This window comes from Tenebrio molitor, chromosome 2 (assembly GCF_963966145.1).
Source record: "Tenebrio molitor chromosome 2, icTenMoli1.1, whole genome shotgun sequence".
Taxonomy (NCBI): domain Eukaryota; kingdom Metazoa; phylum Arthropoda; class Insecta; order Coleoptera; family Tenebrionidae; genus Tenebrio; species Tenebrio molitor.
The window spans coordinates 7693040-7720442 of NC_091047.1; the positions used below are offsets into that span (position 1 = coordinate 7693040).

General features: G+C 35.5%; 1 protein-coding gene across 2 annotated transcripts in view; it reads left to right on the top strand.

The window, feature by feature from the left end:
- The first annotated feature begins 507 nt into the window (after nt 1-507).
- Nucleotides 508-27403, top strand: part of LOC138123104 (nephrin-like) — a 226327-nt gene continuing 199431 nt past the window's right edge. The window contains exon 1 of one of the 2 annotated variants that reach the window (XM_069037632.1): nt 508-675. The gene's annotated coding sequence lies outside the window, so the exon portion shown is untranslated. Of the gene's footprint in view, nt 676-3457; nt 3796-27403 lie in introns of those variants that run through there. The other variant, XM_069037633.1, reaches the window with a different exon arrangement.

A 27403-nucleotide genomic window follows, 5' to 3' on the forward strand; every position in this document is an offset into this window, starting at 1 on the left:
AGAATCATAAAACGTTTACATAAATCAGTGTTGGCCAAAGCTCGCATACGCCGTCGCTTCTGGCATAATTATTATCGTTTTTGCATAAAGCAATTAAACTTGTTTTGAAAAATAACGTCAAAACACTTTTAATTATTTGTTCGAGCCTTGTACCACTTGGAATTAACTTTAACGTCTGTTAAACCCAACAAACACAGTTTAACCGAACCGCAAATATTTAAAAAATAATTTCCGATCGATGACGATGCTTTTCTTGAATTGGAAGTAGTGTCGGTAATTGGATTTGTATTCTTGAGCGTTGCCGTACCAATGAAAATTCAGTGGATGTTATTACAGCATGATGAAATTGTGAGACGCAAAAACAAGTGTATAGTTGAGCTGCAAAATTTGAAAATCGTTTAGAATGTCTGGAAGACGCTTTACGAGCGGGTCTGGGACGAATCGTTAATAACTTTGAAGGACGTGTCCGAAATAATGATGATTGGTATAGTGGATCTCTCCATTATCCCTATCGAGAGTCAACTGAAACTGAAAGCGGTTTCAGTCGAGATAAAATAAGCAACAGCTGTGACAACGTCGGTTACAATGTGTGTTGCAATTTGATTTTGTTTAATGCAAATTTTAAAATGCAGTGAAAATGTTTGAACAAAAATGAAGAGCTCTTGAACCAACTGGGTAATGTATGAATTGGTAATTCCTTTACTTAGTGTTTGCAATAAATTAGCCGATGATATCGACAGATTCTTGTTTGCAAAATTACTCTTCGTGTCAAGGCGTCATTTTTTTATTCCGCTGCAGTAGAAATGACCCATTCTCATATTCTGCTAAATCTTTAAAGTCCATTATCTCTTGTCAGTGTCGAGAGTATTGGGACCATCGATTGAGTCTTTGTCCATTATTAATAAACATCTAAGTGGTTTCCACCAAAGAATTCAATTTCAGGACTTACGTTTAGTTAAGTAACTTTAACATCACAATTAAACTAGAGGTCGCTTGTTATGACAGTGCTTGAAAAGTTATAATCAGATAGTGTTACCAACTATCATTGTTGTTGGCAAGTGCGTGACGAATCTGTGTTGACAGTCAAATTTAAATTTCCGGATTGTCTATAATAAATTATACAACAAGCCGAATTCAGGTCAGATGTCACCTGTCAGGGTCATGTCAAGGAATACGATTTCGGCTTGCAAATTAAAAGAAGAAGAGAAAATTAAAGAAAATTAAGAACTTTTGCAATTTTTGTGCTGACGGCGGGGCTTGAAGCATCGAAAAAATTGAATTATAAATGAAACGTAGGTCAAGAACTGATTTTGGGTAAGAGATGAGAGGAAAAAAATCGAAAAAGTGGAGAAGTGGAGCTGGTTTAAGCAGGCAAAGAGAAGAGAATTTTATATAAAAAATTTAATGTGAAAGTAAATAAAATAAATATACACTGTCGTGTTGTTGGTTGCCTAGCTCTCGAAAAATCTATTAAAATTAATTAATTATGTGTTAATAATTAATGCTTTATCTTCAATAGTAAAACCCACTTTATAACTTATTCTGGGATTGTTGTTTACAGTTAATTGTTGCTTACAATTACAGCAAATGTTTGTAAACTTTGGCGAAATCGCAAAGTTGTTTTCTAAGTAACAACACATTGTTGAGATTTCTTTGAGATCCGCTTTGAAATCCACTACGACGATAATTTGCAACGTCTGTTCTGATTTGTTTCACTCTGTATATAGCAACAAATTTGCTATGCAATTTAAGTAATTCTTTTTTTCCATAACGTAGAGATGGATTTGGGCAGATGTATCGTGAATTATTTGAAATTTCCTTTTGTTTGCGAAAATACTTTTTAATTAAAACATATTTTCGAGATCGTTGATGAATAAACCGTATTTAGTTCAAAGCCTATGCTTCGGTTGCCTTTGAGGTACTTTACATAAGAAACGGGTAGGAGTTGTATTAATTGATTTTAGAGTGGGCGATCAAAAAAGCTCGTACCCTCAACAAAGCGAATTGCACACTTAACACTTGTTAGATCTTGTTAGTTCTGATTTCATGCACGGTAGGAATACATTTATTGCATTTGCTTTGACCGACGTAGCAAATTGAGATCCTTCCGCTAACTGAAACAAACTTCCACTTTGACGAATTTAAGTTAATTTAGAAAAATGTTTGTCATTCTTTTTTTAAATAAATAATTCTGGCCCTAGTTGAGGCTATATTAAAATTAGTGTCACAGAATTTTGCGTCCTTTTAGATTGTTAGTTATCAAGCTTTAAGCTTGACAGTGTACTAAATCGCATCCACTGTTGTATTTATGTTTACGTCTGTGTAAACTTGCCTACAAATGAACGGTTATTTACTAAACTACTCTCAAGAGGTGCTAAAACTGTTTGAATATCGATATTTTTGGAAATTTTACATTAAATTTGGTAGCTGTCTGTTGAATTATGTTTTTCTAATTTTGAGGTTATAAATAGCGTCAATGTTTAGTGCATTTTTACATAGTGTTATTTAAACAACGGCTGTGTTCTTTGTAAAACAGAATTAGCTCTTCCTTCAAATAAACCGTCGCTAATTGTAAGTAAAACCCACTCAAAAGCATTGTTTCGATATTCGATTTTTTTTAAATAATAATAATTATACCTCTAAAGTTTGTATCCGTGGAAATATTTCATATGTTTTTTGAGGTAAAACCGACATAAAATCACTTCTTGGAAATACAAACCTGATCAGAATCATTCAGAATAATTAATCACTGGCTAGTAAAAAGCAAATAGTCAATTTTTTTTTTTAATATTTAAAATAAATGAGATCAAAGATGCACCTTTGGGTCCCCATATTTTCAAATCTGAAAGATATAGAATTTATTTATTATTTTTCTCATAATTTTCTAACATGAATTGACATTGCCCCATTGAGTTGTTCCGCGAATTTTGGGACACCTGTATATATTTTTTTTTATAAAAATTGTAATTGTAATTTTTGTAAGTTGAAATAGAAGATTTGATATAAAAAATACTCGTACTTGAGGAGAAAGGGTAGTGGGTGGGATTGTAAAAAGTGTTTTTATTGGACGAATTAAGTCGGAGTTGAGTGCCTCCCTGCAATAAACACAATCATAATAGCATTACAGCCCCGAGCCCCATAAATAACAAATCTCCATTACCGAATTTGATTTAAAAAACCCCAAATATTTGATCAGAGCCCGGTCTTTATTCGACGATATCGATTGTATATTAAAAACCCGTCGAGGCGCGTCCCAACTTCGCCAATATTGCGGCTCAGGAAATGGGCTGTGTGTACAAACAAGCTTTGTAAATTAATTTCGGATATCTTTGGCCGAAGGTATCTCGCGTGCGGGCGCGGCGTTCGCGACGCTCTGGACCGATTTCACGGCCGCCGTTTCCGGGACTCGGCTCGTCGGGCTTCGCCCGGACTCGTCCGGGTCCGGATTTCAGGTCTGCCGTCCGGGCGGAGTCAGTCTGCAGTCCTTTTGCAGCATGGGGGTAGTTCTCTTTGCTCCGGATTTACAGAGCGCAACACCTGGTTAAGTGCAAACGCGTGGTCGACGACCGGGGCTTCGCACGCCGCCCCCAGCTCCACGCAAGGACTACAAGTGTTCTCCGTGTCAATTTATGTGTCTTGTCAACGTTACAACGATATATTAACTTCGAAGTGTTTTGTTTTGGTGTACGTTAGCATGTGTTTGGCGGCGGTTCCGCGGACCGGCGAGGCGGCAGCTTACGCCCACGACGACGACGGCGTCCAGCCGCTACGCTGAGGTATCCTAAGTAAACAAAGGTACACAAACGCAATTAACAAGCCCAACTACGCCAAATTTGAATATGTTTTTGCGGCGTTAACATCCACCCACGCATTTTTTTCGAAGCATCCTCTAATCTCTTCTCATACTCCTCCACCTACGGACTTCTCGCCTTCATTAGACTAACCCTCACACTGCAACAAACAAACCAATTCCCTCACTCTTGCATATTTATTTTACTCTATTTTAGATACTTTATGCACTTTAAAATAACTGGGACACAGGCGTAAAAATATTTACAATTTTCGACCCTTTGATCTTTGTTTATGCGAATTTTATACGGCGCAACCTATTTTTTTAAATTCTATTTCCATTTGACTTCTGATGCAGCAAATTGCGGTGTGAGCTTTCAAAGCAACTACATCGATTTTTTTAATGCCACTGTAAAATTATTTTTTTCATGTTGGGACTCATATATTTGGCCGGTCACGTTCTGCCGCTATTCGGGGGATCTTTTTATTATAAAACGGTGGTCCTTTGGGCGAAATTATGGCATAACGTATTGCTCATATTTCTACATAAATGGATGTTAATCGTAACTTGCGCGCCAACCGAAAAATGACATCTTCTTCCACTTTTAAATCACATTCAAATTCGTACACAGTGTTTTGCAACATGTTTCAACCAGTTACTGGCAAATCGTGTTTGATCGATGGATTAAAAAATGGTGATTTCATTGCAAACTGAATTTTGTCTGTGCATTGTGAGTAAAATTGAACGAAACGAGATTAAAAAATTGTGGCGTCCGTGGCAAAATAAATGCAATTGAATTATAAATTAATTGAAAACTATGATTGATTATTCACTTAGTTGTCATTTTTAATTCAAAAGCGTATTGTGCTAGCGGATGTAGCGGATATACCAATTACGGTTTTTCCATATTTTTTTTTCATGAAAATTGAAATCCATGTATATGACAATCGACAAAAGCTGCGGTGTTTCTGCAAAGCGTGAATCTGGATCGCATCGTTCAATCAAAAAAATTCACAAGGTGTCAGGTCAGGACTGTAATGAGGCTGTGCTACTAATTATTATACTTGTAAGTTCTCTAAAAGCTTTTTGTTTGTTGTTCAGTCCGGTATGATGCCAAACTACGAAGAATCAAGTTCTTGCCCTAGCAGAGAAAAAGTTGCTATGTCTCATAATAAATTTTTATTTCAAACGAACCAGTTGCAAATAGATCTTAAAGAAAGTACTCTTTTTGCATTTTCTTGAGCTGACAGAATATTTAAAATCATGATAGATTAAACATTTTCGGTGCGATCTACGTGTTAATGATACAATATTTTTGTCTACACTTGAAAATAGAATTGAAATGAATGGAAGTAAAGCTCGGCACGTGACAGTGTATCAAATTAATATAAAACCCACTGACAAGAAAGTTAAAGCCTTTAAAGTGTACCGAAGCAAATGTTTTTCATTCTATATTTTTCAAGCGGTTTCACAACGAGGATTTTATTTGCTAGGAAACGTTTATTAAATGAATTCTCTTTTAATCCTTTGATTTCATGTTTTCAATTTTAGTTCCCCTTGATCTTTTTACTTTATGGAAATATACATGCCCAGATATAAATAATATGTTATTTTCAATAATAGATAGTTATTTTCGCATTTGAGTCTGAGCTTTCTGGCCGAGGCGCAGCCGAGGCGTGACAACAGGCGAGGACAAAATGCAATTTTATACTGAAAAAGAGTGAAATGGCAGTAGTTTGCAATTGTTATAAAATTGGAGAACCTGTTAATGCCATGTTGTTAATGTTAATGAAAATAATTGAGTGTTTCTTTCTTTGCCTTTTGCAAGTTAACTGTCTCATTTGTGAGGATGTTCCGTCAAAGTTTTCAACGTAATTTCCCCCAAATTGTAAATATGATATGCGCGGAATAAACAAACCGAATTAGGGTAATCCAATTTGGCGCCCTGTACATCCTCAATAATTAAGAAAGTTGCGGGTTGAGGGTTGGGGCCCTTAAATCTTTCACTCTGTGTGTACTAATTTGGGTGTAAAATTAAAATTGCATGTTCACCGGTAAGTTCGCATTTATTTGAATTTAAATGAGTGTTAGACAGCCGTGGCTGGATTTCCATTATTTATCTGGTCCCGGCGTGCAAATAATAATTCACGCCGATAGTGATTATTTAGCGAATAAATAGCAGCGGTGCCGTCTTGCGAATTCAGCACGTGTTTCGGCGGCGGTGCACCATCGGGATTGATGATAAACGCCACTCTTACACTTTATGTGTACAAGACAAAAAGAAAAGCGCCATTTCGGTTTGTTTATTAGTGATTTTTCTTCATTATTTTCTCCTTTTTGCTGCTGAGATTCAATTTGGGAAATTGGTTTAACGACTTATCCAGCTTAAAACAAACAAATTAACCGATGGTGTCCATAATAATAAATGTCAATACTGGAGATAACACATAAAAATCCCATAGTCCGGCCGGCCAGGAAACATAAACTGGCAATCCGATAATACTTGTCTTCGGGGCGGTTCGCCGTCCCCGTCTCGGGGGTTTAGCCGGATTTCTTCCCTTTCTATTGGCACTTTAGTTATAAAAAACTTGCAAGCCCGACGCAATATCGCGCGATTTCTCATATAAGAAGGGCGAACCGAGCCGCTTAAAAAAATTTAAACAATCTGCTCGTGTTTCCTCCTTTGCAATTTGCATTATTCATAGAAGTTTGTAAACATCAACCTCGCATATTCATGCAAATGAGTTTGCGCGGGCTTTTAATATAATCATAATGAATACTCTAGTTTTTGAGCATTTGTTGCCCATTTGACTCCCTAATGTGATAAACGCACGGTCCGCCGATGTTTTCCCATCGAACGTCTTCCTCATCCTGGCTCGTCAGGACCGGTTCGCATCAGATGGACGTCAGTACGTTCGAAAATGATGTTTTCACAAATTTACATCCGTTCCCCGTTGTATTTTTAATAGAAATTACACGGTGAGCTTACAGCCCGGAAAAATTTTTGTCAGAGGTAAAGCTTTGAGTCCGGAGCTAAAATTAGGAGACGTAAGGTACGCCGCACACGGACAAGTCTACGAATTCGATTAAAAAATACAAAGCAAGGGGCTCTGTTTCTAACTTGCCGGTAATAATGACATAATCAGGCGGCGTATTTTAAACGCTTTATGGGCTCCGGAGCTCCGGAATTGTGGATATGATAAAGGCGAGAGGAGGAGAAATCGGGATAATTGTGAAACTTTTTTGCTTATATATTTCTTGTGAACTTTAATAGCGTTTTAGGGGCTTTGGGGCTTCTAGGGCTTTTGAATTCTTCAAGATTTCTTAAAGCCCTTTGGCGGTTTTAAAGAGAGTTTATAAAAAGCAAGGGTTCTTGTTTTGAATTTCCTACAATATCCCAAAAACAAAATTATTATAACAAACGCTCTCCTCGAGCTTCACAAACCCAAAAGAAAAATAATTATCTATTTATGATTTCGTTTCACGTTGTCTGTGATGGTTTTAAGAATAACAAGAAATTTATTAAGATTGAAACAAAATTATGGAAGGAAAACGACTTTGCTTTTAAAATATTCCACAGAAGTTGAACAGAATTGAGAACTGGTTTCTTTGTTACTCAATTTTTAATTTTGCTTTCGAATAATTTTCAGGTATGAAAATTTAGAAGCTCCTTGATTTTAGGCAACCAGTTAATCACATAAAAAATTGTACAAAGTGTCTATAAAAGAACGTATATCAAGAGTCCTATAGAATTGTCAGGCTGTCTAGCTGTATTGTGTCGAACTATATATGTCGAGTCGTTAAAGCTGTCAAATCAGATGTCAACAATCAAATGTAAAATGATTAAATATTAGCGTCAGTTGTGAGTTCGACGTGTTAGTTGTTTTGCTTGTCGTCTTCTTCAGTTTTTCTATACTCTAATTACTTGTCATATTACAACAGCCTTTATTAAAAACCTGTCATTAATCGACTTACATAACCTCTGTTTTTCTAATTGGTACCACAATACGCTACAGAACGGCAATATATTCGAATTCCTTGATATACGTTCTTTTACAGACATTTAGTACACGCTATTTTTAATTAGTTAATCAACTAATTTCCACAATACCCAACGACGTTAGAAATATTTGTAATACCCCTCCTGTATTTTATCAAGTTATTTTATTCCGAATAATTTTTATTGAACGAGCATGAGTTTTTCATTTTTATAATTACAATTAAGATGTCTCCTTAATTTGAGGTTTTCTCAACGCAGCCACTCCTTTGTTTTGATAATAACGCCCTTAGGAAACTTCGTCGTTGATGGTGAATTCATGAATACAAAATCAATTTCTCAATTAATATGTTCCGTGTTGCATTCGGAACTACATAATTAAAACGTTTGAGAACCGCTTTCACTGTGAAATTGGCATTTTCATCCCATTATTGCTTCCATTTTTTAAATTTTATTTGTCGTCAAAGAAATGTGTCTTATTTTTCATTTTTTCAATCGAAATATCTCATTATAACCAACAAAAGATCGTGATGGGAGAGATTGATAAGCTATTTGTAACATTACACCCAGACATTCTTATCCTTAACAAACAAATTCTTAATAAAATAAAAGATGTGTCTAAAATGACATTTGGTGGAAAGACGATACTATGAAAAGTGGTTGAGAGAATTGTCCTGTCGTTTGTTTTATTCAACAGAAATAAGATTTTACAGCTTTCTGCATTTTATTGGTCAAGTGAGAAAGTTTTTAGAATTTTCGAGATCGATTTCCCTCTAAATTTAAGTCTGAAATTAAAAGAAAATCTTGATTTCATCACTGGAAAATATCTTATTTTTTTGCACCACGATTGAAAATAAACACCGTTCACGTTGTTTTGGCATAATAATGGGAGGCCGTGATTAATTTTTTTAACGTTGGACACACTGTTTGATTTCCGTCACTAAAAGTGGTTGACATGCGGACCTATCAAAATGAACATAACATGCTGCTGAATTTCCCGCGATGTATGAGTATTCTTCTATTGCAAACTAGTAAAACTGACAACAATGCACTAGACATGACGCTATTTATAACCTCAAACTTAGTAAAACATAACCTAATTCAACAGACAGTTGACTACCAAATTAAATGCAAAATTTCCATGACCTCCCATTATGCCATTTTAGTCGATATTATGCGCTTAGAGGGAGTATTTTTTCAGTGTGTAAAATAATAGTTATTTATACAACATGTGTAGTGTACTTGTTGTAGAAGTAGGAAGTTTATCCCATGTAAGCTGCACACATAATTTTAATGTCATTTTCTCTGTAAAATAAAATTATTAAATTATTAAAACTCAAAATATGGATCAGGTAGCATTAATTTTTTACTGTTTTTTTATTTCCATAAAATTAAAGAATACGGTGGTGAAGTAATAATGAAGTTGACAGTACTATCCTACCAGAAATTAATTTTGTATTTACTTCATTTCTGTAGCAAATTGTGCAAAATTTGGTGAAGTTCAAGTTTATTAAGTGTGAAATAAAGTTACCAACTTCAATTCACTTCACTTCACTTTTTATGCGTGGCATGAAACAGTCGTTGCACTCTTGCGTGTAAATTTCCCACTTGTAAAACGAAGTACAGCTTTGTACTGTTTCTGTGTAAATTGGGCTTTTCTAATTGCCCGAGGGACAAGATTAAAAAAACACAAGCGTAGCGAGGGTTTTAAAGCCTCGAGGGCAATTATGAAAGCCCAATTTACTCAGAAACGAGTTGCATACAAAATTTTATTGTTTCAAACGACGTTTGCTTCCAAAACTTTTAAAAATGGTTTCGCATTTGCTTTTGACAGTTTTGACAAATTTTTCGAGACTTGTTAGAAATGTAACGTTGAATGTGTTGTCTAGGGCAACGGTTCGTTATCTGCTCATTTTGCTTTAGGGCAGTTATGAGGCAGTTTACAAAGGAAAAAATGAGAATTTATGACAGTTGAAAACAATAAATACCATTACGTGTATTTACAAAATGTGTTTCATCAAATTGTTGGGATTCTGCTAAATTGTAATCAAGATCTTTTAGTGGCTAGTACGTTGGAGTATTTATTTGATGCTCATTTAGCAACTTGTGTAAAGTTTCTTTTTTGTTACTACATAATATTTCGACTGAAAAGGTTTCTGTGACCTCATTTAAAAATAATTAAATTAAAAAATAAAAGTCAATACGTAACAAATTTTATATTTTTACTCAAGCTTCTAATAGAACAATTCTTGTGATAATTTAAGGGAATATGGTACCAGTGGTAGTCAGTTTACTCCATTTTAATCTGGTTTTGTTTACATTATGGTGAAAAATGTGTGAATTCGCGTGTATGCTTTTAATTAACCCTTCGATCCGACATCGTACAGTGTGGTTAGCATAACTAATGCATCAGCACTCTAGGCGGACAAACAAATTAATTTTGCAGATAACCAATAGGTTCCGATCCTTGACACATCCAATATTTTCTTGTTGAACTTTCATCTATCTGATCAGGGACAAGAGGTGCAATATGGCAAAAAATTATAGGGACAAATCCCTCGAGAGAGGGCCGAAAGCCGAGTATTTGTAGATCTTTGAAGGGTCTGGATTGCGAGAAAACAGTGCGTGGGGGTTTCCAACCCTATAAAACTAGTAATAACTGTAAACTTCCCTACAGAGAGACAACCCCTCCGTCTTATAATACGACGAGACATATCATATCTGGCATAATAATCGTATTAGGACGGTTTCTCCACCTAGGTGACAAAACGTCTAATTCACCGACGTCACAGAGAACTTCTCGACGCGAATTTTTACACAATTTAGCTGAGACCGTTTTTAAAAGAACTTGATGGGAGAATGTGGCAATGAAACTTGAGCAAAACGGTATTTGATTACAATTGGTGAGATTTTGACCGGTCCGAACCTGAAACTTTCAGGGAATGATGCTTTTCAGCATTAGTGGAGCGCAATTTACTGACTTAACGAAAGAAAGTCACCCACAACAAAGGATTCTGAAATTTATGCGACCTTTTCAAGTCGTTTCCGTGTGTAAACAGAATGGGATGGCGGGATTGCAGTGCGCAGCTATTTTGCGGGTTTCTCTCACTACAGGTGGACTCATTTAATCCGGTATAACACTAAACTAAGGTACATAAAAGTGAGACCCAATAAGTGACAAATGAATTAAAAATGAACGACGCACGAGATTTGAATGCTCAATTTGAGCTGACCTTAATGGGTGCAATTAATAATGTGGATATTATCGTTACACCATTATGGTCACTTGAAACAATTTTATCACTACATTATCAAATATTTTTTCTATGAAGGCAAACATTTTGTATGTTGATTAGTTTTTTATTTTCATTTATAAAAATGTTTAGTATTTGTCGAATTAAATAAATTTCGCTGTATACATTTGTATAGCAACAAATTGTGGTAAAAAGATAAGAATAAATGCGAGTATACATAACATTTTTCACGCAATGTTTCGATTAATATTGTCCCTACTGGATATCAGTTTGAAATTTTAAATTGTTGTATGTAGGTTGTCATAATTTGTAGATATCGGTAATGACTAAGGGTATATGTTAATAATGACATTTATTAACGGAAAACCCCAGTTTACAAATTAATACATAATCATAACAAAATTTAATTCTTAAATATTTCTTAACTAAAAAAAATCCCTTGAAGCTGAAATTAAACAAAATAACGGGCCTTCAAATAAATTTATATTTAGAGTAACCTATGGAAATTGAATTGTTTGCAACATTTTTCCAGCGTAGAAAATGACACAAGAAACGTCTGACATTTTAACGAAATAAAATTTGGTTAGAAAATATTTTTAATTTTTGTAGTGCATTCTCCCTATTCCACCTCCACGGAATATGACAATATGAAATTGGGAAAAAACTTACTATGTAACCTGTGTAACTCCGGAGAATAATTGGTTACCTACAAAAATTACTTTACACTGTTAACAGAATTAGAATGTAGCCTACGCCTACTCTAAATATATATTTATTTGAAGGCCCGATATTTATAATTTACAGAGTACAAAATTTCCTACGAAAAAATCAGAAATGGTCCTATTGTAACAATTATAACATGTGTTCAATTGAAAAGTTCATCAAATTGGCTTTGATTTTTGTCGCTATCTTTGTCTAACCAACTTAATTTACGATGTTGTTGTCTCTTAAATAAAGTCATAGCCAACTTGATGAACAATTCAATTGAGAGATATCAGGTGTTCATTTAAATGTATCCTTAAAGTAGGCGTTGAAGAGCGATTGTGAACGCATCACGGATTACAGATCACAGATCAGCTGTTTAAATCTAACCTCACTTTCGGATTCCTGGCAGCGATAGTGAGCAGAGATTGCTAACGTAAACAACGACGAGCAAGTGAGAGGTGATAAGCAGAAGGCAGCGGGCAAGTAAGAGAGGGCATGACGAAATCGCTGAAAGTAAGGAAAGAAAGCAGTAAGAGAGAAAAAGAGAAGAGGGTAGCACGTCGGAAGAAGGTACGAACCCATTCAGAAAGAGTTCCAGAAACGGAAGATCCCTAAGTAGAAGCGAAGAAGGAAATACAAGCAAGGAGATGGATAATGAAATGAAAACCATGTTTACAGAGATAAGCGAGGATACGGCGGGAATAAGAGAGGAGAACAAAGTACATACTAAGAATGAAATGAGCGGCAGTGAGAGAGGAGACTGGGAGATAAGGAAAGAATTAGCGGCAGTGAGAGAGGAGATGAGAGGAAGAGAAGAAAAATGGCAGGCGGAGAAGGCAGATTGGATGAAAAGGATGAAAATGATAGAGGAAGAGATGGAACAAAGAGAGAAGAAGGAGAGGAATAGTAATGTTATAATAACCGGAATAGGGGGATTAAAAGAGGGGGTGGAAGAATGGTTAGAAAGGGAAATAGAGGTGAAAGTGAATGTAAAGGAAGCATTTAAAATAAACAAAGATAAGATGATGCTGGCAAAAATAGAAAGCTGGGAGCAGAAGAAGAACATTATACTAAATAAGAGTAAGTTGAAGGAAAGAAAAGATGAAATGATGTATATAGATAACGATTTGACAAACGAAGAAAGAGATATACAAAAGAAGTTAAGAGAGGTGGCTAGGGAAGCGATAGATAAAGGAAAATGGGTGAAAATAGGATACAGGAAGATACAGATAAACGGGGGATGGCTTAGATGGGAGAGAGAGGAGAAACTGAAGAAATTTTTTTAAGAAGAAGGAGAGAAGAAGAGAAGACGGTCTGGCGAGAAAAGGTTTTGACCTTCACCGATAAGGTGAATAAAAAGGTAGGTGGACAAAGAAAATGGAAAACGGAAAGTGGAAAGAATGAGAACTGAAGGAAGATGGAGGAGTGGGAAACTGAGCGAAAGAGACAAAGACACGGACAAGCAAGAGAAGGGGGAGAATCAGAGAACCGAGGTACAACAGGGAGTATGAGAGGTGTGTGACAGAGGAAATTCTAGTGTATCAGGGGAGGGATAATGCAAAAGAGAGAAAATGATGATGAGATGCGGATGTGGGAACAAGGAGAAAGAGAGCAAGAATTGGACGGAAGGAGAAGAGAGAAGGTGCAGGATGTGCCGCGAGGACAGTGAGAGCACATGTGGAGCGGATGCACTGAAATGAGAGAGGGACGGAAAGGAGCGGGGAGAAATACTGAGCAAAGATGGAAAGAAAGATGGATGAAAGAGATATGGAAGAGGAGAGAAGGAAAGGGGTGAGGAATAGAGAAGAAAATGTTATATTTAGTTTTTGTGAGAATTGTAATTTCTGTTTAGACAAAGCTGCATGACAGGAATCGGAAAACCCGGAGAACAAATAAAGCATTTTTATATCTAACCTCACTTTCTGCGTTGTTTGTGTTTTTACTCTACTAACGTGTTGTGCCATTGCCATCTAAAACACAAGGCCTTAAGCCAGACAGCGTGTGACGTCATGAGGAAGGCCAAATGTCAAAATTTGTTTACATTTTCAGAAATATCAAATACGGTGTTTTAATCATTCTTACTGAAGATTGAAAGTTCTGAGATAAGCAAAAGCTTGATGGCAAGTGTATATAATAATTTCAGTTGATACCAGCGTATTTACTGTTCATCGAACGTCGCAAAAAACGTTGAAACTTGGTAAATATTCTTATACCGATACCCTATCAACATTTTCGTGATTGTAAGTACAATTTAGTTGAAAAAATATTTGTTGCACATATAATTAAGATGTAAGAACGATTTGTTGTGATTTGGTGTCATTTAAATGATTCACAAAGTAAAAATTACGCAAAAACAATAAATACACAAACTTAACCTCACTTCTAAATGACACATTTTCGCGTCATTAATGGCATTTTATTCCACGAGGCAGTAATTGTAAAGCCTAAACACATTGTTTTATTAAAAAAAAGGTGCTAACCAAAAATCTTACTATTTTTATTAAATTCTGGAGGTTTCGTTCGTTTTTAGCTTTTACTGTGACGTCACGATCAAAAACAAAAATCAATTGCTGCCTTAAGGCTTTGTGTTCTAGATGGCAATGGTGGTGTGTTCACAATCGGCTCTTCAACGCCAACTTTGAGTAAAAGTAAAATTCAAAGTAACGCCTTAAATGTTATTAAATTATTATTAACCCTAAATTTGAACAACTTGCGTGTGTGATCGTATTTCGATTAGCAAATTATAAAATTTCAGTTCCCCCTATTTACTTATTTCACATAAGCTTAGCACCAGGTGTAAAAAATTTCCCTTGCGCTATTATTCACCCACTCTTGGTGCGACACCTGGTGTAAATACGAGTATGTGCGTATTCAGTTTCATGTCAAATGACCATAAAAAATGGCTTTGATTTATTGTTGCTCCATTGTTTGAAATTTCTTACCCCCGGAAAAATTAGGTTGTGAGGATATTGCTTTTCGATTTTAACAAGAATTTACTAAAAAAACCTCCGAGATCGATAACTGCTGGACGTAGGTTGATGTATCTCTTGGTCTGTGTTGATTTATTTTCACTTCATCAGAGATGAAGGGATAATTACGCAGCGTGTAGTCTCATCTTACAGCTTCGATAAAGCAGAAATAAATACAAATGCTCGTCAAGTTGATTATATTTTTTTACATTCGATCAGAATCTCTCAAATGATTCGCGCTAATAGCTTCGAGCACTCGAGTCCATTCGCTACAACGATCTAATCAAACTTAGAATTGGCACAAATTCTGAAAGTGGAAATGCAGCTGTTGTAGTGGATTAGATAAATGTTTCTTTACGTACAGTGCACTGAAATTCCAAGTGCTTTAAGTGCGAGTGCCAAATTGTTGTCCATAATCCTGAAGACGTTTTGGCCTCGTGCTTACGGTTATTATTATTGAGCTCCGTAAGGAGACGCTTTAAAATTAGTTGATGAAAAGATGTTTGCAGGAGAAAGGCGTCGTCAAGTATTTATTATAAAGGGAGGAAATCTTGTCAAAAAACTTTCGTTCTAAGTCGGGCTCAGCTTTCCTAACGACGATGTATTTTTTATAATGCATCAAAGAAAAACGGGAGCAGTCCACTTTTGTAAACAGGAGAGGTCCAGAGTAGAATAATAATTCTGTTTCATTATTTAGTACGATTGGATCTTATGGAAATTTGAGATTAACACTTGCGGCGTTGAGTGAGGGGCGTTTTCTTAAATAATCCCTGAAATAAAAAGCGGATTTTGGAAAGGGATAAAACCCGTTTCTTGAGTGATTTTTCATCAGCCATCAATGAAGATTTAAATAGGAAGAGATAACGCAACAAACAGTAAACGTTTTACGGGCGGCATTAAAGAGGAAAATAAAAAAACGAAACGTCTGCTTGAATCAAAATAAACATGAGGGTGGATCCGGGACAAGATAAAATTTTTAATTGCGAAAAATTCGGCATACTTGATGGTTTAAATCCGGAAGCTGATGATGCCGTTGTTTACCGACTAAGTGAAAGCCGGAAAACACTGGCAATAATTTCTAAAACGTTTATTATGTTGTAAAAGGGTTTAGTGATTCCGGCGAAACGCGCCCTTTTGCTTCCGCCCATCTCTCTTCTTAACCTTCCGTCCATTCAATAACTCCTCTCCGCGCTCTTCATTCTTTTCGAATTACCGACGATAATTTCGAAACTCGCCCTGTCTGTCTTAATAATAATTGGATTGCTGCTGGTGCTCATCTTTTATATTTTTCCCTGAAGCGGGGCCTCATCAGTCACATCCACCTCGACAACGCTGCTCGGAGGGAGAATACTTTTCGCCAGAAATAACTGGGGGTGCGGTATGTGGCGTGTGAATAATTGGGGCATGTTTATCGACCCCAATTCCGGGTCCAGATTTCCTAATGAAATCACCTCATTGCTCCAGGTTATCGCCGAATTAATTAAATTAAATCAGAAGGAGTGATTTATTATCTCAGTTCTTTCGGATCTTGGCGCGGCCGCTTTAATTATATAATATTTTAGCTGAGTAATTAGACATCGGGAGAGCTTATTTATTAAACGGGGGAAATTCGAAAGAAAAATTGTTACAAAAAGCGGCTCTTGAGGTGCAGCTTAACTTTTTAAAGTCGTTAAATCGCGTGATGGATGGTGCGTTCTATAAATCTGGGCACCACATGAGCTTGATCTTTACAATAAGAATTTTGACAAATTGTCACGACTTCTTTACGTGACTCCGCCATCATTTTAAACAAACCTGGAGAAAAATTAAAGAGCTCTCGTTATAAATCAGACCCCACATGACGTAAACTTCGCGATTACTTTAGTCAGATTGGGACTCTGCTGTTCTCCGACGTGACAGTTGCAATCAGGCGCACTATTGATAAAATTCACTCAAATTGGTAAAGTGCAAGAACAGTCTAGGCTTTATTACTGTCATCTGTCATTTTGAACAAATACCTCGATCTTGCTTAAAAGCAAATTTGTCGCGACGCGAAGACATACTTCACTGTTAAAGAAAAAAACATTTTTAACTTGTAGGTACGTCTGGATAATGCTCGACTGATCGCGACAAATTACAAAATTTAATTCTACTCAAAATGAGACGAAATTGGAAACCATTACAACAAAGCTGAACAAATTCAAACCTTCTTGTAGCAGCTCGAACTGCAACTACTTGAATGGGGAAATGCATTCAGATAAGACTGCTCATATTAGACACAAATGCAGCTAATTCCCTCTAAAATTAAGCCAAGAATGCTGCAAACATCTGCATGTGAAAACTTTACTCGGTACAAGCTTGCACATTTACACCGATGATTGAGTCGACAACTCTCCAGTTTTTCTGTTAGAACTGGAAATTAAAAGGGAGTTGCTTTTATCATTCGCGAGTATTGATTTACATAACACATTTAATGCGATTAGGTCTAAGAGCAGCAATTTAGTTCGATTGTTGATTGATTATGGAGGTAGAGTGGCAGTTAACATGACCCGAACATAAACATAAACTACGTAAATTTATGTTTTATCTGGTCGAACTTGCCATAACAAACGAATTGGTATCATAAAATAAAATGTGCATTTATGACAATGTGCCTAAGCAAAGCTTGTACAACTTAATCTTTTCTTTATGGTGCAGAGTGGAACATTTTGCCTACGAAGCAATCTGTTATTCTGTAAACATTTTTTACAGCACAACTAAACGTACAAAATTTAACTGACTGGATCTATCTTGACTATTTTATTTTAATCAATAAAAGAAATTAGAATATTTTAGTTACAATTTGAGTTTTACCATTGAAGATAAGGCATTAATTATTATTAACAATTAATTAATCAATGATAGATTTTTCGAGAAGTAGGCAACCAACAAAACGACCGCGTAGAGCAAATATGTAAAATGTGTACAATAAGCCAAAACAGACGTTTCTGTAAACAAGAGATGAGGTAGCACTCTTGATTTGTTTTCTTGTTGATCACTCTGTATACTGTACTGGTAGAGAATAACATGTTAAACAGCTGACAGTGGTTGAATACGAAATTTATTTGGTCTATTCTTGTGCACTGACATGTAAAAGGGTAAAATTATTAATTAGCTGATAAATTGGCATGTCATTTATTAACAAGTTCAACGCACTCAGAAATGGAATTTAATAAACATAATTTGGTGTAATTACGCTGCTCTAATCAATACTCTGCCTGTGTGTCCTTGTAATGTTGTTTTGTCTGAAAGCTGCGTCCTGGAGATTCATTTCTTTCAGAAAATGATTTTGATTAGTCGGCGAAGGCAAAATTTTCAAGTAATTACGATAATTACACGAGCGTAATTTAAAATCGAGCTAAAAAATGGGGTACAAGAACTTCAATTTCTGCAACCAGTGGTACACACATCTCGCCCCTTTAAATGACGCTGTTGTGGGTGAGTGTAAGTTATCACGGTTGTTGTTTGGGGTTGACCGTGTGCTTTCATGTTATTAAATTTAACGTTCCATCTGAGCTTTCACTAGCATCTCGGCGTTGAAGTTTATTAGCAAAATTCTCGAGCCATCTCTTCATTGTTATTAACGTATTAGGCTGATGCCGTAAATCGTAATAACATAGTTTTTTTTCATCAGCTCTGTTTCAAATAACCCACTTAAATTAGTCGAGTACAACTTGCCGTTATTGCTGTCATTTATCATTTTATACAGCAGTTTCGAATGAAAAACGAAACGTAAAAGGCCGCCTGTCCTAGCTAATGCGTACGCAGTTTTTAACACTTGATAATGGTCGGGCTTAGAGTGGGTGCCATAAACTCCGGAGTAATTAAACAGCTAGACAAATTTTAATTATTGGGGCTTTATAGAGCGAATTGCCGCAATTAGACGGAATTTCATCAATGCCGTTAACTTTATTATTGCTCAACTTGTGACAATGAGAGGAATTCTTCAGTGGATTATGAAATTGCTAATTACAAAAATAAACACATGATTCAAGTATGTAATAAATTATCTCAATAAAATGGTCCGCGGAGAAAAATAAATTTGATTAATAAATTAAGTAATAACCTCCGTAGATTTGTTCTTTAACAAGATTTAAAATATCATTTAAATCCAACAATTTGTGACAGTTTTGGAAGGTTTGTTGTGGTCCATTTTGCTTTAACTGTGAATTGATTTCCGCGAGCAATAGATGCTCGCATAACAGTCTAGTTCTTGTAAAATCTGCAGGTTTGAGAAAGAAGCAATAATGTTTTTTTACACTTGTAGACTGCTTAACTTTGATTGGATTAGGATCTTCAGAAAACACTCACAGCACCAATTGCCTTTCAAATTCCAGTTCCAATGCATGTATTCAAGTTTCGATATCTGTTACGATGTGGTAGATCGCTTTAGAGATCTTATTGATATTTTTTAAAAGTTTATTTACACCATTTGACTTGTTGCTTTGGTATCTGTTAAATCCTGACGTCTAAGTGATCGTTTGTGATCGAAGCCTTTTACTCATTCTTTTGTTGCTCGAAAATAAGACACTCGTTTGTAACTTATTATTTTAATTAACAAAAACATTCACCCACTTCTCCATTTTCTTGTAGATTTGGACAGTTTATCAAATTTTGAGTTATACCCCCATTCTGCGTCTTTGCACTGATAGTTCCTGAGATATTGACTTTCAAATATGAGAACAGGGGGGAAGAAAAATTCCAATTTTACACCAAAATTTCCGTAACAAATCTTTAATAATAAAATGACACCCACCTGGCTGATTTTGATATTTCAATACCAGAAAAGTAGTTTGACATCAATAAATCAAAACAACAAACTAAAAATATGTATCAGAAGTTTTGGATAGTCGATTATTTAATTTACACTAATTTATGAAAAGGGTTTAATAAAGATCAGTTTGGAGCTAATCGAAAATATAAGGAATGCTTTGGGGTCTCAGATTCCTTCAACAAATTAATAAAATCTTTCTTGGCTTATAGAACTTTGGCCGTAAGAGTTTGTGTCTTTCGTGATTAACTAATATAGCGGTGCTCCTCAGAGCATAATCCTTGGGCCATTTTATTTGATGAAAAGTAGTAGTCTAGTTTCTTTTATATAAAAAATCCATGATGGCTTGACCTTATAGCCATTACATCTTATTTATATTCCCTAGAAAAAATTGTGTAAGTGTAATGACCAATTATAACCCTGTAGAGGATGATATTCCTCTTCTTTGTTTTTGTTCATCATTGCGCCATTTTTTTTTGTCTTTTTCAATTTAGATTTTAGTTATTATTTAGATCACTCTTAGTTCTATTGCTTGTTTAAAAATACACTGTTTTTCCTTTGGTTTTCCTTTTTTGTCAATTGTATTTCACTATTTTTCAAAACTATTTCATATTTACCTCACTTTAACATTTAATAGAGATAGGAAATAGTTTTGAGAAATAGTGAAATACAATTGACAAAAGAGTTCAACCAAAAGAAAAACACTGTAATATTGTATTGTGTCTTATACATTTTAAATGTTTTTCATGATACATATACATATTCAATTTGTGAAATATTTATCAAATATTAATAATACAGAGTATTTCACGAGTGATAATGAGTCCGACGGAATTGAAAATGCAACCCACAATACATTTCCAAAAAGCGGAATATTTTAGTTTCAATGTACAGCTTTTTTTGGAAATGTATTGTGGGTTGCATTTTCAATTCCATCGGCGGGCTCGTGAAATACCTTGTATAATAATAATAACAAAATAAAATGTGTTTGTAGTATTCAAGTTTATTGTTTAAATAATTCACATTGTTAATTTGTTCTTTCTCATTCTGATTGTTGATTGTTACAAAAGTAAAACGAAAAACAAACCATATTACATTCTTTGTTTTTCAAATTAAATTTCCACTTTTTTTGCAACAATTAAAAACATAAAGAAAGTGTTCGTGTTTCGATTTGATTACTACGTAGCCCACTTAAATTGTTTCTCCGTGTACCATTAACATTTCTAAAATGAAAATTCATATTTAAAATGAAAATTTCGCCCCATTATGCTAAACGGAACGTGTACAAATTGCTTTACATCTGCAGCAGATCCAGAAAAACCTATTCAGTTTGCTGCACTTAAAAAACAATTCCTGTGTTTCCATCATTTTACACAATTGCTTACATTTATTCAAACGGGCAAAAACGTAAAGAACGGTGACAGTTGCAACCAGCAATACAATTATTTTGGCATTTCCTAAACGACTTCATATTATTCATCCCTCCGCGGCGCTCCACTTCCAGCTTTCACTAACCACCGCTAATACATTCATTCGTCTTGGATAGTTTCGATCTTCGATGAAAAATGATTGTGTAAAATTAGCGGAGTGACAGGGCGCGAGTGTTCTTAGTGCGGGGGCGGACAAAATCTGATCAAAACTTTTCCGACTTTTTAAATTGACTCTAGAGTTTTTCAATTAAGCGTTCGTCCGCGCTTTTAAATAACAAATAGTTTCGTTAAGGTGTTCTGCAGGAGTCGTTTCTTTTTACGCGGCAAGCAGTAAACACAATGCAGGACAATTTAATCAGTATCCTTGCCATCTGGAGCGGAATTAATTAATTCGATGCTTGAATGGAAGTAAAAGTAACGTTAAAATTGACTTTCATGCCCAGAATAGCGGGGACTGAGTGTGTTCGCACGAGGTCCGGTCCATTGTAAATACCTCTAAATGGCGACAATATACTTAGTTTAGTTTGTTGATTAGTAGTAGCACGCAAATTTGCGTCGCTGTCGTGTCTGAGTCAATTTACTATTCTGTTGTTTCCGTGTGTTGTGTGGAATTTAATCCCCGAAATTCTGAATCATCCGACGCCCTCTGGAATTCTTGATAATCACGCTCGGAGCGTTATTTGTAGTACCTAATGTAATTTTGATCATAAAGGGAGCAGGTGTACGATTAGTACTTAATCATGTCCGTATGTGCACGGATTCGTGTTTACGTATACGACGTAATTCCGTGCGGATTTGCCGTTGTGACAGGGCAAAGGAACGTTTTCCAAATAATTCCTGCATCGGCCGACAATGCCTCACCCAGATTGTTCTTTACAACACGAGCAGATCCACTCCGTCCGCTGAAGAATGGAATTTATGATGACGAAGGTGTATTGCGAACTGCATCGGCGGATCGGCCGAAAAGAAAAGTGCCAGCGCTACTATTCTTCGGTTGGTGCTCTATCAAAATTCCTAACACGAACGTGCCATAACATAAAAAACAACCATTTTCCTAATAAAATTTATGTGACAGTAATGAACAAGCAACATGGAGCAGAGGTGTAGGTTTTATCTTTTAAATACGCAGTAATAAATGGCTGCCGTATCTTAGGTCAGGGGTGTACGTCGTGGACGAGGCACCCTTTGTGCCACAATTATGTCCGGCAATATACATATTTGTCAAACTTGAATACGTATATAACGTTTTCAAATTTATCTTTTATTTATCAATTTTAATGCAACCCACAATACATCTTTAATGAAAAGCTGGATATTGAAATTAAAATATCCAGCTTTTCTTTGAAAATAATTGTGGGTTGCATTTTCAATTCCGTCAGCCTCATTATCACTCATGAAATGCCCTGTATAATATTAATATATACAGGGGGCTCCAAAATTCGTGGATCAGCGTAGCAGTACGTTGTTAAGTAGTCGTAAAATATCAGGTAAAAATGAAAAAAAAAATCTGTCTTCTTTTTTTGGACCGATTTGTTAGGACCAGTTTATTTGATATTAAAGATCAAGTTTAAATTATGTGGTAATGTAGCATGATAGATCACACAATTAATTCAAGAAGAATATATTTTCAAAATATGTATAATATACTTAGCGTAACATAAATGATTCACAACATCCCACTCATAAAAATATAATAATCTGTGTGACATTTTTACTTTTACATTTTATTTCTTGGAAACATTTGCTGACATTTAGTTCTTTTGTTTTCTTAGAAGTATCCTTTCGAAACCGATTGATCGTATGCTCCGGTGCTTTTATCTGGTAAAGCAAACGGATTGAAATATGATTGTCGACATGAGGATGACATTTAATACAATGTATCCTACATGTCCCAGTAAACAATTTACAAAGAAAATATTATTAACCTACTTCTCAGATAAATTAGGACAGGATATGATATTGATCAATTTATAACATTAGTTGCAACCAAAAAATACAATTCTGTTTGTTCATTTGAGCAATTGACATTTTAAAACGCAGTAAAGGAAATACTGAAAAGCGATTGCACTTTTAATAAAATTTTATTTGTCTGCAAATGAGAAAACACAAATATAGACACTTTTTTCATCTACGGGAAGGATTCCGACCAAATCGGATATAAATTTCTATCAAAGTGAAACTTACGAGACCAGCTGAAGTGTCTTTTCTACAGATTGACGCAGAGTTAAGAAAAATCATAACTAATCCTGCTGGGCTGTATTGATTGTTGGAATCTGGCCCAAATCTTAACTTGCGTGCAGTTGGCTGAGCTTATTGATTTAGAAAGGAGTCGCAGTTGATTTTATGACATGTGACATAATTTACACTATTAAGCATATTTGTAAATACCATGCGATCGACAATTATTTAGATCAAAGAAGGCTTTGGATTTTGAAACGTATTTCCAAATCTAGACTTTCAGATGCTCTGGATGCACGGAAGTATTTTAGGTTGCATATACCTGTTTTAAATTTGGGAATTTTTACTGAAACTCGACCAAACAGGCAACAACATTGTACCTATGTACATGATGTGAAAATGTCAGAATTGTCAAAACTTGACAATGGTAGTAAAGCAATTATTTCAATGTACCGAGCGATCATTTAAAAAATAAATCGAGTTTGCTTTGGAGCCTATGCTATAGCATGGGTTGCCATAGGTAACAGGCCGACTCGATTTATTTTTTAATTGATCGCACCGTATTTATCAAAATTAATAACGGAAATCAATATTTCCCTTGCCATTCAACGTGGAAACGCTGCAAGCATTCGGGGCACTTTTCCAGATTCCGCATTATTATCGGAAATTTTCGCATTGTAAATTAAAAATGTTATTTTATGTTAAATTTTAATAAATAACTTTTCATATTTGAAATAGAAGAAACTAAAAACGTCTGTCCGATTCTGTGATCACATCTGTTGAAAAGTGGGGTTATATCCAGGTACAGATCACCAATGTCAAAACTTCAAAATCACCTCATGCAATTCTCAATATAAATGAAGAACGAAGGAAATGGTCATTTGGCAGTAAGACAAACGCGAAAAATGTCTGGGGATTACTAAAGGTCATCAGACCTTTCAATTAATTGCATTGATTAATACGTACAAATATTTTCAGATAAAAACTAATCAGACAGAAAGAAACATGAAGTTTAGAAAAATGTTTTATAGGAGGTGAAAAGGCAGAAGGCATCAAACTACAGCACTTACTAGCCAAAATGTACAACAAAAAAGCACAAATAGAGTTAACTTTATCGGTGATGTTCGTCTTTGTGAGTTGTTTTCCCTTGGCTTCAATAAAATGTCTCGAAACAAGTCAATATTAACCGTTTGGTCTCAACTTTGAGAAGACGACGTGGCATTTCCTTTTTGAATTCTGAAATTTCGTACCAACACTCAATTTTATAGATATGCGCACAAAGTCTACGTCGAAAAACGTAGTCGTTCTCCGTTCTGTCTTCTGGTCTCTGTGAGCGTGACGTTTCTGCCAAAATGGCGCCTCCGAGAGTTGCCAACTGCGATTGGATTTAGTGTTATCTAAAATTCCCTGTCAAAAAAATTTAATATTTTTATTTCCTGCTGTCTTGAACTCAAATTTACCGTGTTTAGTTTAATGCTTTTGTATTGTTTTTATTGTGCCACTCTAAGCACAGTCTGATTTTTTTGTTTAACAAAGTAGTTCTAGCTTTCACCCGCACAACATGTTATCATTAGAGATTTTCCTAGCGCTAAAATAGCAAAAACTCCCAGCTTGTTTTTATTATTATACCAAATTCTCCCTCTGAGCCAAAACTGCACTCTGCTTCTTTTTAAAAAAACATCATCATGGCAGAAAATTGGATTCGCAGCTTAATCGACACCATATTTCCTAATCTATAACGTTTTCTATTTGTACGCTCCGTTTAATTCTCTGCTGTACTGAACGCAATTAATTCGTAACCCACCTCTGAACTTTTCATTTTATAATTTATCGTAATTTCTGCCAGGTGAAAATTTCCACAGCATGAGTCAGCGCATTATTGTTTAATATTTTAACCGAAAAAAGCATTTTAATATGCTTTGCTGAACGTTCGTGTTTGTGTTTTTAATTTAACTCGCCCGGCACCTCCACCATTTGCGAGTCGTCCGGTCCACTCGGAACCACCCCATAAAAGTGGGATTGTGTGAGTGAATTAAATTTATTAAAGGTCGTTAATGTTTATAAGCTCACGACTCAGCGTCTAGACCAAGATTTAGAATGTGGAGCGGAAAAGGTAAACGTTTAGGATGGAAAAGCTCGTTTTCTGATGCGAAATTTTCCGTTTGTTTAACTCCACATACGTCACTGGCATCAACCTGTGTTTCGGATGTGTCCAAGGAGAATTACCGTGTCCACAGTTTAAATTATGTTCTTATAAGTCGCGCCGCAAAGTGATCTAAATCGTGCTTAACGCAGGTGACATAAAGTATGGATTATATCCACAAATTACAAGGAGATAGGGGCTTACCGGAGTATTTACACAGCGCATCGAGCAAGGTGCACTAAGCGGTAAGCTATTGTCGGTTATACGAATTTGCATTAAAAAATAAAAAACGAACTACTAATAAATCAGGGGTTTAATGCGGAATCAAGAGATAAAATCGCACTTTATTAATGCGGACAGAAAATACACGTTTAAGCTTTTAATGTAAAAGCTTAGTGGTAATATTATGAATAATTGAATATGTTGCTTATTTGTGGTAAAGTTAAGTCAAATAATTGTTAAAATTTGGAGGTCAATGTTTCGTTTTAAAGGATTTTTTTGTCTGTTAATCTGACTAGAATTTTTTGATGGATCCAAGAAATGAAAAAAATTATCAGAGTTGGATATTTTATAAAATTTCCTGTACCATTCAAGGGTTTAGTAAAAATAATTCCATCCAATTTGACTTAGATAGAGATAGTAGACCCAATAATAATCTAAATGAATTAGAGATTCCAGATATATTATTTTTTTAGGCACCCTTAACGAAAACGGTAATTTTACGTACTCACAAGCGGCCGAAAACTAACTCTTTTTCGGACACTGACCGTGGCACCATCTTTTGGTCTGTTTAGTAAGTAAGCAACGAAACCGACAAACCCGATAATTATCCTGTCACTATAAAGTATTTAAATAAGTAATTGTATTGCAAATAGTAAATTTCTAGTTTTGTTGGCAAGCTCATAAAAAAATACTATGTATAAAAAAATTGTCATCATGTACTAATAAATCTACTTGAAAAAGGTAGATACAATATAAATTTGAAATTTTTCCAGTGATGTCTTTTGCTTTGTAGTTCGTGCGGACGTCTAAAAAATTAAATGTGCACCTCTGCCAAAAAGTGCCTTTTGTCCTCGTCTGTTTCAAGCCTCGGCTGCGCCTCGGCCGGAAAACTCAGACTCGGACGAAAATGATGCACTTTTTGGCCTTGATACACAAATAACTATTGTAAATTTTGGTCTTAGTTACTTTTGTTTTCGCCCAGTTGCCGACCTTGACTTTGTCTCAGTCTTCAATCTCTGGGCGTAGCACAAAAAGACTCACTTCTACTCTTAATGATATAATCTATTATTACCCGAATTTGAAAATAATTATTTAGTGGATGCAGAAAATATTTTGGGTATCTGTGACTGTAAATTGGTATGAATCAGTAAAAATGATGAAAACGTTACGCAAATTTATGAGTTTAACTTTGCAATTCGAACAAAATCCGATTTTTTTATCTTTCTTTCCGAAGCTTCTTTTTATGGTAGTTGTAGTTGCGTATTTCAGCGGGCTGGTCAAATTCAGCTCTTAAAGGGTTTCCACAGAGAAGAAGGGGGCGCCAGCCACACCGAACTCGATTGATTTCAACTCTATAACAACAGTAAACTTGAAGTTCATCGAGTTCGGTGTTATCTGTCAAACTGTGTGTAACACCCACAAGTTCTCAGAACAATGGGGGAAACAGAAAACATTCCATTAATTCGCAACACAAATAGAAATAACCGCACGTAGTTGGAAAATATCTCGGTGTATTCATTAGGAAATTCGTGCATGTATTCGCCTCCTGATTGCGAAACACCACGAGGGGTTTGATTACCTTTAATGGTGCTGTTTCGAGATTCGAATAAAAGATCGTCAGAGACGAAAATAGTCGAAATGCTTGTCAAATTCGTACTTTGTACGTGTAATTACTTGGTGCGTTGGACAAAAGGTTTCGGCGGAGGTAATTCGTAGCCGTGCATGTGTGATCAATAGAAACTAAAAATCCCTTTGTTTTTGGGGGAAGAGAGCGCAAATAAACGAATCCGTTCGTCGAATGCAAACAGGCTCTCCGTGCGGATCCGAAATGTTGAATAAAACATGGCGTCAGTTCCTTTTTTAATTTCTCCAAAGATCAAACTGTCATTAGTAAGTTATCTGCAGTTCGGGGAAATTTATTCGGCC